An 18,111-nucleotide genomic window follows, 5' to 3' on the forward strand; every position below is an offset into this window, starting at 1 on the left:
TGCGGAAATTAAAAGATGCTATAGCAATGCAGAACTCTCTCATACACATGCCCATTCCAGGTAATGAAGAGTCTTTTGAAAAATAGAATTGTTTCCCAACTCCCCACAAAGAGCGTAATCCAAAGTCCAACTGTTGATATTTTATTACTTGTTTAACAGTATTGGAACAACAGCAACAAGTTACTGGAACGATTACTTTGTAAGAGTAATAAAATCTTAAGCCAAGTGACCTTTGGATTCTATGCTCTGCCGCGTTACTGAACTTGACCCTTTTGTTTCTTCATTTATTTGCCCTGGCTTCCATACCATTTTTGTATGTGTACTCGTACAACTATAGATGTTATTAATGCTCCTAGAGGTGTCTAATCCTGCTATTCAAATTGGCCAGGTCTGCAGAGGAAGCTGTCACCTAGGTTCCCATGGCAAGCAATCACAGAAAAAAAAAATCAGAACTCATAGGCAGCCTTACAGCTTATTGATGGGTAAAATATTATGTTGTGGTTGTACCTGAATTCTACACCACGGTTGGGCCTCGCTGTCCTAGATGTTCTACAAATATGAGCGACAGCACTTTGGGGCAGGCACTGGTTCTGGTTTCCCCTGAAAAGGAACTTGGGTGCTTATGGCTACTTGGGTTTATGTTTCACTTTTTCAGAAGAAAGAAAAAAGAGACTGGGGACAAGAATGAGGAACATGTATGTCTTGTGTAGGCAGACTAAGAATTGCTCTTGGAAAAAGAACCTGAGCAAGCATCCCAAAGACAATATAAGACCATTCTATGGAACATTACTAGAAGGGAGTTAAGTGGGTGGAGAATGCCCCACCTCTGTGTTGTGCTTTTAAAAATCTTCCACTGTTTTTGAGGGGAGGTTTGTTTGCAGAAAAGTTCATAGACACTCACGTACTTTGGGCACCAAAGCACGAGGAAAAGCCCCTTTTGCTGGATAATTCAGACTTGGCTAGAGTCAAGGAAGTTGACAGCAATGCAGGGTGAGCAGATAGCAAGTGTAAAAAATCAGGACGGAGGTTGTGGGATGGTAGGGCCCTCTGTAAGATGATGCCCCAAATACTGGGACTACCCCTAAAAAAAAAAAAAAAAATTAGGATCTCATTGTCACCAAATTGGAAACATTGCCTTAGGGTGACCAGATGCTCTGCCCCCGCTCGGATACTATTTTACACCCATCCATCCTTTAGTGTGAGTGGGAGAAAAGTTGGGTCTTGTATAGGTTTGCAGAAGTTAGCCTTGCGAACACATTGCTCCAACAGACTGGCTTCATTAACTCTGAATTTATGCAGCACTTGACAAATACTAGACAGGACCTCCCCTCTCCTTCCTCCCTCTGAAGCAGGTAAATAGTCTAATCCCCATCTATACTCAGGGGATACATGACTTGTCCCAGGTCAGTATCAAAACTGAGACTGCCTAAATAAACTACCTACATAATAATCCAATAGGCTGTACATGTCACTTAGTGGACAAAGTCATCCTGGCAGTGACTTCAGTGGAATTCTCATGGAGGACTTTAACCCACCCTCTCAGATTTCATCACCTCGAAAATGCAGGTGCTGATGTCAGGAGCCCATAGTGTATCTGTGCCTACGCTGGCTTTCTTTAACGCATTAAATGTAAGCAGGAGGGCTGAAAATTTACCGCAATGCTTTCCCATTCCCGACCTCTGAAGGGGGAAAAAAAATATTTGCTTAGTTACAGTCACCAGACAGGCATTTGAAGCCTGGAAAGTCCATGGGCACAAGGCCGCCTGGAGTAATGCCAACAGCAGTAGCTCAGCTAAAAGGTATGGCTGGTGCATAGCAGACTGCTCTCCAGGAGCTATTCTCTTAGCAACACCTCTGTCACAATAAGAGTTGGGTCATGGTACCACCAGCCTCTGATCCTATCTGTGGTAGTGCAACAAGCTGCCCGGGGATGCCAAGCCAGGCCTAATGATGCCTGACTCTGAAATGAAAGATTATGCTCAATACTATTCTCCCTTTAAAGCGAACTTCCTACGTTCTATTCAGCAGCCTTCACATCCTCTCCTGCCCTGCCCTGCCCTGGGATAGAAAGATTTCTGGTTCCTTCCAGCACAGCGAGCAAATGAGCATGTTTGGCATTGCCAAAAGGTTTCTTCACCACTTTCCCCAGTGAATTAACTCTCGTCTGATTGTTGTCAGTATGGTTTTTTGGGATGTTTGCTAGGTCTCAGGCCCAGACACTTCACCGACCCACCTAATCCTACCTTCAGGGAACACTTGTTCTATACATCTGTCTGAGCTGGCTCGGCATGCCTTTGCGTGTCTCGTTATTGTAATTGTAGGGATTCAAGTTCCTAGACATTTGCAGAGAAGATGCACTCAGGGCCCAATCCTTCATCAGTGTGGTTAATGGCAGAACTCAAGGACAAATCAGGCATGCAGGATTGGGCCCAGAGAGTGTGTTCCCTCCACACTAGTAACCCATGTGTTTCCAGTTTGGTCTGTCTGGTTGCCCATTACTTTCATCTGTTACACTACCAGCGCAAGAGGAACACCAAAAAGGTATTAGATCTTCCCCCATCCAGACATAAAAGGGTTTCCCCAAAGGGCAACGAGCTGGCAGAATGCTGTCCCTGAGCCTGATCCATCTTGCTTTCTGGCACAGAAGGCGTTCCAGAAAGAAGGCCAGGCTGCTGCTGCTGCTGCTGCTGCTGCTGCTGCAGCATTCTAATTATTCTCAGTTTCCCCTGTGGCTCCACAGGGAGGCCAGGGCATCGTGTGCATGAGTTAGAACATCCTCACACCTAACATGCATTGGCAAGTCTCTGTAAAGCCCGGAACACAGGTGGCAGAAAGCTCCCTTATGCGCCTCCATCTCCACATGCATAAGCATAGAATAATTGAGGCTAGTGCTTTTCGGACAATTCCCCACCCTCACCCCGCATCCTGCCCCGTTCTTCCCACTTGGGCCAATGTTTCGATCTCAGCTGTGCACCATTTTGCTTCCCAAAACACTGAATGTTGCGTAGGGAGCCAGTCACTGGAGGACCAAGGGAGGAAGGGAATGGAGACGCGCAATGCAAAAACCAGGGACCTGGTTAAAAACCAAAACACTTGACACGATAGAGAACTGTGGGGAAATTCGATAGCCAGTCACATGACTGCTGACATGGCATAGCCACAGGGTTCTGTATGGAAGCAGAACCTTGTGGGCAGCAGGGCCAACAGCCACCACAGGCCTGGGAGCAAGGCAGGAGGGGGCCTGGCTCTGTGCCCCACAAGAGGCAGGGCCAAGGGTGGAAGTGAGGGGCTAAGGCAGTCAGCCCTGAGCACCACCCAGACTGAGGCACTGCCCCCCACCTTCCCGCGCAGCTGCACGGAGCAGCACTGCCACAGAGATGAGGTGCTGAGAGGACTGAGGTGCTGCGTTCCCCTCCTCTCCCAGCTGCACAGAGTGGCAGAGCAGACCGCCAGAGTACTTCAAAGGGGCATGGACCTCCGACTGCCACCACTGCCAAAGCAGTGGCAGAGGTGGCCAGAACTCCCGCGGAGAAAGATTCCCTCAGCTCCTCTCACATTTGGCCCACCTGAGCTCAGAGCATGCCAAGGCAAACAGGCACTGGGCTCAAGACTTCCTACCTGGCTCTGCTAGCTCTTGACATGCCGCCAGCACTCCGCCTCAATGATTAATGCGGCTGGGTCTCTGAATCACGCCACGTCTTCGCTCATTCACCTCTGCTTGCCACAAAAGGGAGTAACGCAATTCTCAAGCCCCCTGGCTGCCAGGCTTTTAAATCAAATGGCGTGCCCTCCGTCAGGGCGTGACCGGATGTCCCCTCAAATGCTTCAGAGCCCTCAAGGTTCTGACCAGTGCGTAGAGGCACAAAAAGGGGTTAACGGGAATTGAATGGAGGATCCATTAAGTCTTCCATTCAAGAGGACTGAATTTAAGAAATCTCCATGACAGCCACCAACCGTGTTGTTAACACATTACTAGCAAGCAATCAGTGACCAGAGCCCATTGTTGGTGACAGGAACTAATTGTATGGATTGTAGTGACAAAAGGGCTTTAGGCTCCTAACTCTCATTGATTTCGTTGGGAGTGAGGCACCTGAGGGCCTCTGACCCACATTGTATTCTCTTTTCTGGGGTGAAAGGGCCAGAAAAAGGAATATCCTGACTGGATAGAATATCAGTCTCCAGGACTATTTATCAAGAGAAGACATTCAGCGCTGATTCCCCACAAGCAGGCCTGCTGACAGGTGCAGGATTGAGGGGGGTTGTCCTGGGAACTAGCATTTCAAAAGGGATCTGGAACTCAGGACACCGCTGCTGCTACTTTGGCAGCGGTGGTGGCTGGAGCCCGAGGCCCTTCTGAAGCACCGTGGCAGTGCTGCTCTGCACAGCTTTGGGTGAAGGGGAGGGCAGCACCTCAGTCTGCATGGTGCTAAGGCTGACTGCCCTAACTCCTCCCCCTTCCACCCTTGGCCCTACCCCTTGTAGGGCGCAGAGCTGGGCCCCCTCCCACCTTGCCCACAGGCCTATGGTGGCTGTTGGGCCTGCTGCCCACAAGATTCAGATAAAGGGCTGATCTTGAAGAAAAAACACACCCAGAAGAGAGTCTGAAGACTGAGCAAGCATAAAAACCTCCAAATGAGACTGCCCAAGAGAGTTCCAATTGCACTCGAGTCATCCATACTAGGAACTGAGGCAGGACCGCTAGTCATTTCAGAGTAAACCCTCTGATGTCTCTTTCAGCCTGGACAGAAGGATGCCCATTTACCAATGGAGAAACCTCTAATCAGTCCTGTGAGAGTGTCCCATCTATCTCCTACTGCCTTCATTTTCAGTTGCACTGCTTACAGAGGCAGCCACTTCCACACCAGTTCATTTAACACTCTCTAGGCACGAGCCATCTGAAAAGTGAAGACAACGTGCCATGCAAGAGATGTTGTGATGTGTCACAAGAGAAACAAGTTTTACAGCAGGTAGGCCCTGTAAAGGATCAGGAAGACTTGTTGTAGAGCACTCAAAAGGTATCACAGTCTCTATTTTTATTGTTCATGAAGTGCTATTAGCAGGTTTACAAGCAAATAAGGACGGGGGGGGGGGGGGGGGGGGAGAGATAATCATCTAAAGAGACAGATGGCTGTGCCTATATGGTGAGTTTTTTGAAACAGTTTATGCAAATTTGCACTGCACAAATTGCAGTAATTTCAAAAATTCCTTCGTCCAAACTTGATGCCATCCACACAGCACTGGAGTTTGGAATAAGCAGCTATTCCAAAAGCTCCATTAGACCTCATCTGATGAGGAATATTAGAACACTGCGCTCAAAATGGCAGCACTATTTTGAGTGTGAGGAAAAGGCATGGTGTTACTATTTTGGGGTCGCCATGTAGACATAGACAGAGAATGACAGGGTAGGGGGTAAACTCAGTACTTTCCCCAGGGATAGAATTTCCCCACTATTAACAGTACAGATTTATTGCAAGTGGCTGTGCTGTTTAAGTATTTTGTTATAAACCACTGAAGCATGTTTCAGCTGTGGAAACAGAGCTTATTGGATATCCCTTCTCTAACTCATGATGGCTACGTCTACACGTGCACCCAACTTCGAAATAGCTTATTTCGATGTTGCGACATCGAAATAGGCTATTTCGATGAATAACGTCTACACGTCCTCCAGGGCCGGCAACGTCGATGTTCAACTTCGACGTTGCTCAGCCCAACATCGAAATAGGCACAGCGAGGGAACGTCTACACGGCAAAGTAGCACACATCGAAATAAGGGAGCCAGGCACAGCTGCAGACAGGGTCACGGGGCGGACTCAACAGCAAGTTGCTCCCTTAAAGGGCCCCTCCCAGACACACTTTCATTAAACAGTGCAAGATACACAGAGCCAACAACTAGTTGCAGACCCTGTATATGCAGCACGGACCCCCAGCTGCAGCAGCAGCAGCCAGAAGCCCTGGGCTAAGGGCTGCTGCCCACGGTGACCACAGAGCCCCGCAAGGGCTGGAGAGAGAGTATCTCTCAACCCCCCAGCTGATGGCCGCCATGGAGGACCCCGCTATTTCGATGTTGCGGGACGCGGATCGTCTACACGTCCCTACTTCGATGTTGAACGTCGAAGTAGGGCGCTATTCCCATCCCCTCATGGGGTTAGCGACTTCGACGTCTCGCCGCCTAACGTCGATTTCAACTTCGAAATAGCGCCCAACACGTGTAGACGTGACGGGCGCTATTTCGAAGTTACTGCCGCTACTTCGAAGTAGCGTGCACGTGTAGACGCAGCCGATGGTTCACAAATTCAGCCTCAAGGCACATTTTCAAAAGGTAATGAAATGAGGGACTCTGTCAGCTAACCCAATGATAACTAATACAAACAGAAACTGCCTCAGCCCCTTTTTAAAAGGGTTGGGTAAACAGATAGGTGCCTACAAGTTCTCTTGAAGGACAACAGAACAATACTCTAGTTTGAACAAGAGGGAAAAGCAGATTCTAGAGGAACTTCCCTCCTCCCACCCCTCAGAATGTACCAATTTGTCCCAGAAGTACAAATTTAGGTGTTATCAAGTGAAGTGCCCCCACAAGTGTCCCTCAAGGGCTGACTGAAAACATTAAGTGGAGAAGTGACCTCTAATAATGGAGGAGCAAAACAACGAAGGTTTTTATAGCTCAAAGAGAGCATCCCTATTGGTATGTAGAAGGCAGCAAGGCCAGGTGATGACAGACCGCATGAAGAGTTTTTGAGCTGTAGATGAATAGGCACATGCCCCAGCTCAGAGAGGCGATACTAGACATAGAGACCAGCATGGAAGAGGGGGTGAAGGGAAGAGTGGGCAAGGCTGAAAATGAGCTAGACTTTGACAAACATTTTGGCAGCAGAGATAGCGAGGAAAGGGAACCTCTGAGAGAGGCTAAAAAAGGAAAACTATGTTAGTGTCGGGACTTGGACATAGCAGGGAGAAGTGGGGACTGAGTGAGGATGCTGCCAAAGTGGCAACACCACATGGGAGGGAAAGATTGAAAACTGCATGCTGCACTAGTGCATGACGCTGTAACTGGTTGTGAAGTACTCGAGGCAAAAATGCATAAATAGGAAGAAGACGTATGTTAGAGAGAGAGATATTTGCTCAGCACTGAGGTAGAAACTGGAAGCCATGTCAGTAAGGGAGTTACTCTAGTATCGGAGTACAGTTAGACCAGGAAATGGAGGACACATCCCTGAGGGATGCCAACAGACATTGGGAGGGAGTTGGTACTATCAACAGAAACACTGATGGAACAGCTGGAGATGGAAGAGTAGACTCGTGAGAGCATGGAGTCCTGGAAGTGCAGATGGAGACCAAAGTTTGAGAAGCAAAGAATTAGAGTCAAAGGCAGTACATTGATTACAACAGAGAAGAGGCTCTGGGATTTACCGGGAGCGACTCGTGACAGATGACCTTTAATAAAGAGCAACAAGCAGTTCTGTGGAGCCATAGAGACTAACAAATACATTAAGTCATAAGCTTACATGGGTAAACCCAACTTCCTCAGATGGGTTGGAGTGGGAAAGCAGTCACCCTTGAATGGAAGACTGGTCAGAAACCTAAACCTTGAGAACAGGCTGGAAAATTTTCCACACAGTTCTAACAGAAATCCTCATAAAAAGAGTGCAGGAGGGGACTGAAAAAGACAAGGAAACTGGTTAAGCAAGCAGAAAATACCACAACATGCATTAAAGGAGGACGACATGGACCAGAGGAGAAGAATTACATCCTCTTCCTGCCCCTCCCAATAAAAAGAGAGTCGTGGAGGCGTCCAATGTTCATAGGTTGGAAGCTGCCGTAAGACCAGATAAGGCAATTGCGGGGGGGCGGGGAAGATGAGCAGAAAGAAAGTAAGTTTAAAAAAAAAAAAGTTACTGACAGAGGATGTAGAAGGAGAGAAATCAAGAAATAGGAAGGGCAATCTAAACTGTCCATAAGCTGAAGTCATCCTGGACAGAGTTTGTGCCCATGAAGGAGAGGAAAAGCCCAAATTCAAAGTTACTTAGGATGAGGGGAAGTAATAAGCAATTAAAGCAAGAGGGGAAAGAAGCAACAGATGAAGTGGGAAAAAAAAGTAATGTAGCAACAGAAGGAAAATTAGGCTGAACTAGAATGGGCAGGAGGAGAGATGGAAAAGGACTAAGGCTGGCCTTCAGGGTTAGGAGTGTGAGAAAAGGAGAAGCAGTTCAGTATGGGAGAGGACAGAAAGAGAGAAGGAAAAAAGTCTCCATCAGAGGGGAGAGTAGAAGGTGAGTTTCTGGATGCCTGGACACTCAGTACAGAAGCAAGAGGGCATGGAAGAATGGCTCCGCTTTGGGCAACCTAATAGGAAAAATGTCAGGGTGAGGGGCAGGAGTGGGAAGCCAGACCTGGGAAAGGAGGAGTTACCACCAGTGGAACTAAAATGAAGGTGGCCTCAGAATAGACTAGTCAAAGAACCACTGGGGCCTGGAGATGGAGAAACAAGAGTGGAAACAGCCAAGAAGCAGCATCATTGTGAGAACATGTTTACAAGAGGGGAAGTGCTGGGGACAGGGCAGAGACAGAGAGAGCGGTCACACTGAATGACAAAGTGAGGTAAGCACCTTAGCACGTGAATTTTAAAAAGCCAGGAGGAGGCCACAGCACTGTGGGAGCTGCTAATTACAGGAGATGGTACTGAATGGCAGAAAGGAATTAAAAGGTTTATAAGAGGCTAATCAGGAGCTACAAAAGTGAAGGTGGCGTAAACATTATTAGAGGCAGATAGCAACCAGGCAAGAGCCCAGGAGCAATAAATGAAATCATACGACATCAATAAACACAGCAGGAGCCAGACCCATTGGGGTGATAAAAGGGAGAACAATGATGCAGTGTGCAAGGCTAACTGATAGCCTGTCAGCCAGGCCTCTTCCCGACGCCTTTAAGCCAAGTCCTTCCTAAAAGTTCTTCTCTCTCAAGGCCTTGGTGTGCAATAAACAAAACATTACCAGATGGAACAGGCAATTCAGCAGCAAGGGGGAGAGTTGGAACACTTTTAAACTGGCTCCTGGTTTGTCCCAATTTCCCCGTGCGTCCGTGATTCAAACTAAGATCTTCAGGGCAGGGACCATCTGGGCACATATCCTATGAAGTCCTGAGTGCACATTGCCAGTTGACAACTGCAGGCGACACCAGGAGGTGTAAGAGACATAGGGGTGGGACCCTGGGCAAAGAGCCAAAGCAGCTGGCAGCTTCCTGAAGAGCCAGGGACTTTTACAGCTCACCTCTGGAAACCATTGCCCCAGAAGGAGGTGCGCCTGTTGGGAGCAAGAGGAGGGCACGGCAGGCCCAGATGTACTCCCTCAGAACCATTGCTATCGTAGAGCACTGGAAGCGGAGGGGATCTCGAGAGGTCATCCACCCGAGTACCCTGCCCTCTCAGCAGCACCAAGCACCATCTAGACTCTAGACCATCCCTGACAGCCTTCACTCCTATTATGGAAGGTAGGAGTGAAAGCTAGCAGCTTTCTGAAGAGCTGGGGTACCAGTAAGCCTGCACAGGGCTGGAGAAATGAGAGGCAACAGGGGCAGACCCTCTTCCCCAAAGCTCTTACTAGCAAGGAGCTGGGGCTTTCCAGAGAGCTAGGGTTTTTTACATCGTCTCCTCGAGCAGCTGAGGCTCTGCTGGTTGGCCCAGTAACTTGTGTGATGCACTGGAAATGTTGAAGTTTCAAGCTGTCACTTCACACCGGTCCTGCTGGCAGGCAAGGGAGCTCAGAGGGAACAGTCTGATCTGTGTCCTCAGCAGGCTGTTTACCAAGAGCCAGCCTAGCTGAGTTGTACGTCTCTGCCATAGGGATCACCCTGCTTTGTTGGTCTCCACTTTTGGTTTTGGTAAGTTCAGGTTCTGGACTCTCAAAGAAAATAGCACGGCCTTGCACTCTTCCAGAAAATAACTTAACTAACTTCTGAGACATGCCATGAACGGAATAGCAGCACAGCCAAAAGGTGGTGGGTGTGGGGGCAAGGAGTTAACCTGGAGCCCAGGCGCAGAGCAGCAGATCTGCTGTTTGGAGTTAGTGAAAAGTTCACGTAGAAGTAGAAAGGAAACATTGGGCTTTTTGGTGGCTCAGGAGTTATCCAGGTTCAGGCTGGAGCCTGGTTGTGCAACCTTGCCCTGCTCACAGGGCCTCAGAAGCCAGGATCCAAACTGGGCCCAAATGTTTACACCACCATTTTATTTTACCACCCACTGCCCAAGCCCTTCCCTCCCCTGAGTCTAAGTCAACTGACATAAGCAAGCTGGGGTGGGCGAGGGGGTAGGATTACAGCACAGACCTACCCTTAGAAATGCTGCCCTTATAGGACTTCCCAAGACTGATTAGACAAGCAGAATGCTTCCACCCTGAAAAACAATGCTGTAAAATTGCATGACGGGTTTCCATATGGAAAAAGGAGCTCAGTTGAAAACATTGGCCAGGAGGGGAAGGGAGTTTGCCCCGAAATGACCAGCTCTGAAAGTCGTCCCAAGAAGCAAGGAGTCATAGGGAGATCTTATCTTCAATATCCCCATTGCTCACAATAGAGATTCTGCGGCCCAGAGCATGCCTTTTGGGATCTGGGCATCATTCACAGCTTGGAAGTAATGCGGAGATGAGAGGACTCCTTCAGATACCTCCTTTCCCTACATGGGATACTTAATAAAATTCAGATGCTGAATGAGATGCCTGGGCAGTGAAGAGAGGTCAATACTCGCACCCTAATACAGGTGTCAGCAACAAAATAGCAAGAAGAGGATTTTTCCCCCCACCCCTAAATTTGGTAAGAAAAACAATGATTCAACAGCCGCAAACATGTATGTGAATACCAGACAGTTCTTAATAAAATATCAAGCCATACTTTTTGTAACCCCTATTTTAAGAGCAGTATGTGCACAGTGATTTGTACTGTGGTACATGTTTACTCCAGACTTTCACAAACATTTTGCATATTCTATTTCCTCACACTTCACATGTGTTTGTACCACTATTTTAGTGACTTTCATTCCTGAACCTACTTTAAGGATGCCAATTTTATTTCATGTTTCATTTCAGTTTTCTTACTTAAAATGTGTGTTGCCCTTCAGAGCAGGAATACCACAAGCTTCCTTTTCAAAAATCAAGACTTTATTAGCAACATGATCAAAACACAGATAAAGTATCATATCCCACAATACACTGCACATATTAAAAGGGAAGTTATCCAACATTTCAAGATCACATAACATTTGCTATTTAAATGTGAGTTGTTCATTGTTGGGCTTTTAGATGTTCACTAGTTATTAAAAAAAAAAAAAAATCAGGAGTTTTTCGGGGGTCTTTAAACTTTGCAATTTCACCTATCCCTCACTTTATGAGCAAAACTCATTCCATGAAAATCGTAAGGTGAAAATTCATAAATCAAAAATTAAATTCCCATTAATTTCCAATGCAAAAACTTCTGACTGGTTCCCAAAAAAAAAACACCCAATGTTTTCCCCCTACACGTTACAATACTATACAATCAAAAAATAAGAACAGTGCTACTTTATTGCTTTATGACATTTATTATCACTAGTCAGTTCTCAGTGGTGAAGAAGGTGATCTTGACACAAGTTCCGTAGAATCATCTGCATCATCATCGGAAACAGCTCCATAGTGACTTCAACCTCCTTAACTGGGGTTTTTATCTTCAGCTTTTGAGGTTGAGGATTACTTGACAGTGATGAGGGTTTTGGAGGTGGTGATGAGGTTGAAGGTTAAAAAAAAAAAAAAAGTGAGAATTGAAGTTTGCACTGCAGCCCTCATTTTCCTGTCATACGACTCCTGATAGCATGCAAGCGACAAATTTATGAAGTTGTTTGATGCTAACCTCCATTCTAAGTTTGCGTCACCAAGAATTTGTGTATCTGCCTCTAAAGTACTGAAGAATTTTGAGAGCATTTTAGCGTCCAGCATTTTTTTGTAGTTCATCCAGTTCTTCCTCCTCCTTTTCAGCTAACCTTTCTGCATCCAGCTGAATTAATTCTCCACGAGTCAATTCTTCACTGTGTGACAACAGGTCTTGAACATAATCTGTGTCTACCTCATTGAATCCTATCTGAATTGCCAGTTGCAGGATAGAATTTGAATGTCTTTCACTTCACCCTCAAAACCATGGAAATCATGAACATATTTTGGCAATGGCTTTTTCCAAACACCATTCAGGATACTTTGAGTAATTTTATTCCATGCAGTTGTGATATTTTCTATAGTCATCTTGACATTGTAGTTCTTCCACAACTACTTAATTATAGATTTGTCTTCTCTGTCTGATGCAGATAAAAAATACCTCACCCCCACTTGCAGAGAGTAAGCTTTAAATATAGCAATGATACCTGGATCCATTGGCTGAAGGATAGAAATGGTATTTGGGGGCAAAACAAAGCACTTGAATGTTATCATTATTGATAGGGTGACTGGAAGCATTAGCAAGGATCAGCAGACATTTATTATACATATTGTTTTCAGCACAATATTTAGAGATAATGAAGAAAGGTAGCTTGTTATGTAAATCAGCAAAAAACCTGCTTTGTTTACACATGCCTTTCTATTAGAATGCTAGACCACAAGTACTGATGCCTCATTTAAGGCTTTAAGCGCCCAAAGATTTTTCCAAATGGTAAACAAGGAGAGGCTTCAATTGCATGTCTCCTTCCAAATTTCCACCAAGTAGTAATATCAGTCAATCCATCAAGGCCTTGAAACCTGCTGTTTTTGTTTTATCCCTTGAGACAAAGGTTTGAGAAGGCATTCTTTTCCAGAAAAGCCCTACTTCGCCAACATTAAAGATTTGTTTTGGAGAATATCCACCTTTATCAATTATTCATTGCAATGCATCTGGGAAAATGTTAGCTGCCTGAATAGCTGCAAATGCTGCTTCATCTGCAACATGCAGACTATGACAATGCGAATGCACTTTAAAATGCTCAAACCAACCATGACTTGCTTTGGACATTACTTCAGTGGCCACTGCTTGCCTTTTTTCTTTGGCTTTCTCCCTTATGATTACAAAGCTCAAAGGCATGTTGTGTTGATTACACCTGTCGAGCCACTGTATTAAACATCTTCCAAAATGTACCTATTATTGCATTCCTGGACCTTGTTATTCGATGGAAATTTTAGCTCCACCAACATATGTTTCTGCCATTTCTTTTATCTTTTCTTTCGGCACGAAGCTCGTACACTGTGCTGTGAAGTTCATTGCCAAACATATCTCAATTATTTAAAAAAAAAAAAAAAAAAAAAAACTTCAAGTGTGGTAGCCACAGATATTGCTTTCCTTGGTTTCTTGGCCTTAGAGCTCGTAAAGAAACTTTTTCCAGGTCTAGGACCCTTCATAAATCACAAGGAATAAAAGATATATTTGAAGATTAAGAACACTCTCAGTCAAGATGAGACAAACACAACGATGCATGCAGACCAACGGGAAAGAGCTGGGCAGCTGAGGAAAAATGAGTCAGCCTCGCACTATGTTCTGTATTCCTCCATGTTCGTTACCCACGAAGCGGATGCTCAGACAAAGGTTGGTTCATCTTTGTAGCAAAAATATGTTTGTCAATTGCATAGGTATAAATTTACATTGTTGGAGCGAAAATTCATAAATCGAGGGATAAGTGCATAGGGTCAGGAGCCACAAAGCAGTCCTTAAAGAGCCACATGGGGCTCTAGAGTTGCAGGTGGCAGACCCATGCCCTAAAACACATTGGAGGATTTCAGAACAGCACTGGGACGTGCCTTCTGCCCACCACCCAGGCCATTTGAAAATAAAGGGACATTAGGGGAAGCATGACCTGGCCAGAAGCAGCATGGATCCTGATGGCAAGAGGAAGATTCCCAGTAAAGCAGTTTCAGAGAAAAAGGACTTGAGGAGCCAATGACAAACGATAGGGACAGGTTTACAATGGTGCTGGGGGTGGTGGGAGGGGAAACGTATACATTGCTCTTTTCCGGATTCCATTCCAAAGTCCAGGTACAGGTTGCATCTCTCAAATCCAGTACTGTCTCATAAAGCCGACAATGCATGTCCCAAGATGAGACAATCTGGGACTGGGGCCAGGGCAGGAGCCCCTCACCTGCCCTGCAGCAGAGCAGGGCCAAAAGCCAGATACCCAGCCTGCTCCACAGCAGTGCAGGGTGGGAGCTAGACCCCTCTCACCTGCCCCAAAGCAGCTGGGGAGGTGCAGGAGCCCCACACACCCAGGCCTGCCTCACAGGTGCAGGAGACAGAGCCCCCCAGCTGCCCTGCAGCAGCCAGGGGCTGGGCTGGAATCGCAGCAGCCTCGGGAGCAAAAGGCTGTCTGTGGGCAGAAGCCCTGGATCTCCCCTGGTCTGGCAGATTCTTTTGTTCAGGACCAGTCAAGTCTCAGCCATGCCAAGCAGTGCAACCTATACTTGATTTTCATAGCCACACGAGCGGGAGTGTAACTTAGCTATACAATACTCCAAATGATCATTAATACTATACCTCGGGCTACTGAGCCAAGGCAATGGCAGAGAATGAAAAGATTTCAAAACAGCCTGGCAGCGACTAAGAGAAATAATGTACTCCATGGATCACATAGTGGAGGAAGCCTAACGTCCCTCCACTCTTGGATGTAGCCTCGGGCCGGATTTTCAGAACAGCTTAATTAGGCACCTAATTAAGTCAAAAAGAACACAGCAGCTACCCCAGCAGTCCACAGGGCCAGCATTCTCAGCGTCAGCCAATGGGGAATGAGCATTTCTGAAGCTGTCTCAGAGTGACCGGACTGAATTTACAAGCACAGATGGCAGCTGCCAAAAGCACTGGATTGCATAAAGCCAACAGTGGCCTGTGGGTTGTCTTCAGACACTCAAGTCACAGGAAGAATTGAGAAAGAAGAACAGTCTTCCCCTGCTATAAATAGAAAAAAAAAAAACACTTCCGTAATCCAACTTCATTCCGAGGTTTAAAGAAGAACCAAAAAAATTCCATTTCCAATAACGTTTCTATAAAAAGAGCTTTTTCGTACAAAGTGGTCTCTGAATCCTCTGACTTCTTTATGGGCTGCATAAAGCACATGCTTAACCTGAACATGTTGAACCTGGGCATTTACTGAGTTTCTCCCTCTCTTATTCATCCAAAATTCATAAGTTTACACAGTTTACAATAAAATTAATTTAATGGCATTAAAGCAGTCAAAGACGCAGGCAAATGTAGTGTCCCAGGCCACGAACAGGTGATACATTTATTTAAAAAAATAAGATGCTTGCAATAGCCTCACACAATAAATCTCCAAAACTATAGAAAGTCATAACGCTGGTAATGGTCCTCAGTGGCCTATGCTCCAAGTGGTAAGAATGGAACAGGTTTACTACTACATACAATGTTATTTTCTCTGCATCAGAGCCTTGAAAGTGTTTGTTTTTCCTGCTTCAGACCGTTTGCTTACCCCACCCAGCACTCCTCAGAGCTGGAAAGAGTGAATCCAACGGGTGAAATCCTAACTCTGTTGAAGCCCATGGCAAAAAACCCAGCAACTTGAGGGGTGGAGAATGTGAAATTTCACTGAAAGGGGCCCTGTCTGCAGTGGCCAGAACTTTGTGAGGGGAGGACAACAGATTCTCAGCTGCTGCATGTTGCCATCGCTCTGTTGAGGTCAATGGAGCTATGACAACTTACTCTCATGGGCAGATCCTCAACTGGTGCAACACTGGAACCATATTATTTCTGTTGAGGATTCTCTCATATTTCCATCCCAACACTTACAAGTTAGATTTTTTTTCTTTTTTTTTTTAAAAAACAAAACTATTGTTTTCTACTAGTCTCTGAAATACCAGTTTACACCTTTAGTCTATTGCTGAAGATTGGTTTGTGTCCAGGATCATCCCTGTTTTACTTTTAACATGAGAGAACCAAAAATTGTGATGGAATAGAGTGTGCTAGCTGTATTTTCTCCTAAACCATTTGGAAAGTACTGATTTCCTGTACACTATTTCTGTGGAAAAAGGAAAGGGTTGTTACCCCATTTACCCCCCATGTAACACCTTGTAAATATATGCCCAATCTCCCAATTGCAAAAAAGAAAATTAACCTCCATATAAATTTATTAGAGACTTCTATGCTTGTCTATATGGCAGCAAATGAAAGGTACACAGAAAGCCCGAGAAAGAAATGCACTGACTTTTGACTCTGAGAAACTGGAGCACAAAATTAGATCAAAGCTATAGTCCGGACACAGATGCTAACTAATTTCTCTTATCTGCTACCATTTAGAGCAACAATTTTCAAGGAAGGTAACTCAGCTGCATCTTGCTCCCATAGAATCCACTGTGCAGTAGGAATCACTACTCTATTATAATACTGTCATGCTGCTGCTGCTGGGTTAGGATCCTTTAATAGTCCAAGTGGTTCCAACTGATGCTTATTCTGGTTCTTTGATTATAAAATATATTCTTGTATCCGTACCCTTGTCTTGAGAACTCTCTTAGAAATACGGCATTTTATCTCCTGCCCTTTGCAATGTCTCATTCTGTACTTCAACATATCTCCCTCACTGCTTACCGTGACTGGGCTTCTGTTGCCTGCTGTAAGAGTTCATGAAATGCTCCAGTTAGAGATGGGCAAAGCCTCAGAGTCTTCCCATGCAGTAGGCCACCACGTAGGTTACGTTCTTGCGCCAGCTCCCTGCCATTCAGGGTTGTGTTAACCTGAGATACGCACAACTTGAGTGTGCATATCTTGGGGTTCTACTGTAAATAATCACTGGAATAACAGGGTTAACTTTGTATACGTTTAGGTCCATTCTATGTTTGCTTTTCAGCTACGGTAGCAATCCAGCCTCAGAAAAATCTGTCCTGGAAGGTGAGCTCATGTGTGAGTTTTTGCACTACAAACCTGATCTAACCATGAGCCCATCCAGCTATGGGATAGTCAAAACAAACTCTCATCCTGAATATGTAATTTCAAAGACCTCCCCATGGACAATCTAAAGACCAGGAATTGACCACAAATCATTTAAAACAGCTGATAACTGTGAGTCAATTGCAAGGCATTAATACCTTGGTGGACATTGGATCTAGCCCTGGAGGTCTCTTCCCTCAAGTGGCTCTCTGACCAGATGGAGGGGGAAGGCAGTGTAGTCTAGTGGACAGAGCACTGGACTGATGCTTAGCAGCCATAGTGGAGGAGCTGACAACCCAGCCTGACTTACAGGATGATCTTGGGCATACAGTAAACCCTCAATTTAATGGGCTAATGGGGCAGACGGGTATCCGTTAAACTCAGACATCTGTTAAATTGGAGTATTTACCAAGACCCATTCCCATCAGGGTCCCCCAGTCCCAGCCCACCTCCCAAAAAAGAACCACCGATACCACCAGAGCTGCCACACGCTGCTCCTGCCAGGGGTGAGGGAGTGCATGAGCACCATCTGCCCGCGTATGTGCCCCACCCCCGGGGGAAGGAGCCTGTGGCGCCTCTGGTGGTTCCTCCAGATGTGTGTGACGGAGGGCCTAGCAGCTCCAGCAGCTCAGGTAAGTCCCCCCCCTTTTTTGTGGGGGTTGGGGGGGGAAGGATTTGGATTTTACAGGCCCTGAATAAGTAGGTCTTGGGACCAATGGGAGGGCTAGCAGCCATCTGTTGTTCCCCAAGTCTGCTAAATTGGGGTCCATAAAATTGGAGGGTTTAATGTATTAATTCACTTTGCCTCAGCTTCTTCATCTGAAAAATGGAAATAAGGGTACTGACCTCTTTATAAAAAGCTTTGGGAACTACTGAAGAAAAGACAAGGTATTAGAAGGATGCTACCATCAGTACATGGAGTTTCCTCCCTGACCCCATCCATCTTCAAATTCGTGACTTTCAGCCTGTCTGCATTCCAATGACATCCCCCCAGGTCTTCACTTTTGCCATTGTGCCTACATTCAAATCAGTAGAGAGGGATAAAACACAGAAGCAATGACAAGAACGTCTCACCCTCTTTCGCTATTGTAACTTTTGTTCTCCATACACTCTCTCGGACGAATTGGCATCACTTGCCAGGTTGTCTTCAGTTTACATTGGAAACTCTTTGGGGCAAGGAGTTGTACATTTAAAGCATTATATTTCTCTCTC

Source organism: Carettochelys insculpta, chromosome 1 (genome assembly GCF_033958435.1).
Source record: "Carettochelys insculpta isolate YL-2023 chromosome 1, ASM3395843v1, whole genome shotgun sequence".
Classification (NCBI taxonomy): domain Eukaryota; kingdom Metazoa; phylum Chordata; order Testudines; family Carettochelyidae; genus Carettochelys; species Carettochelys insculpta.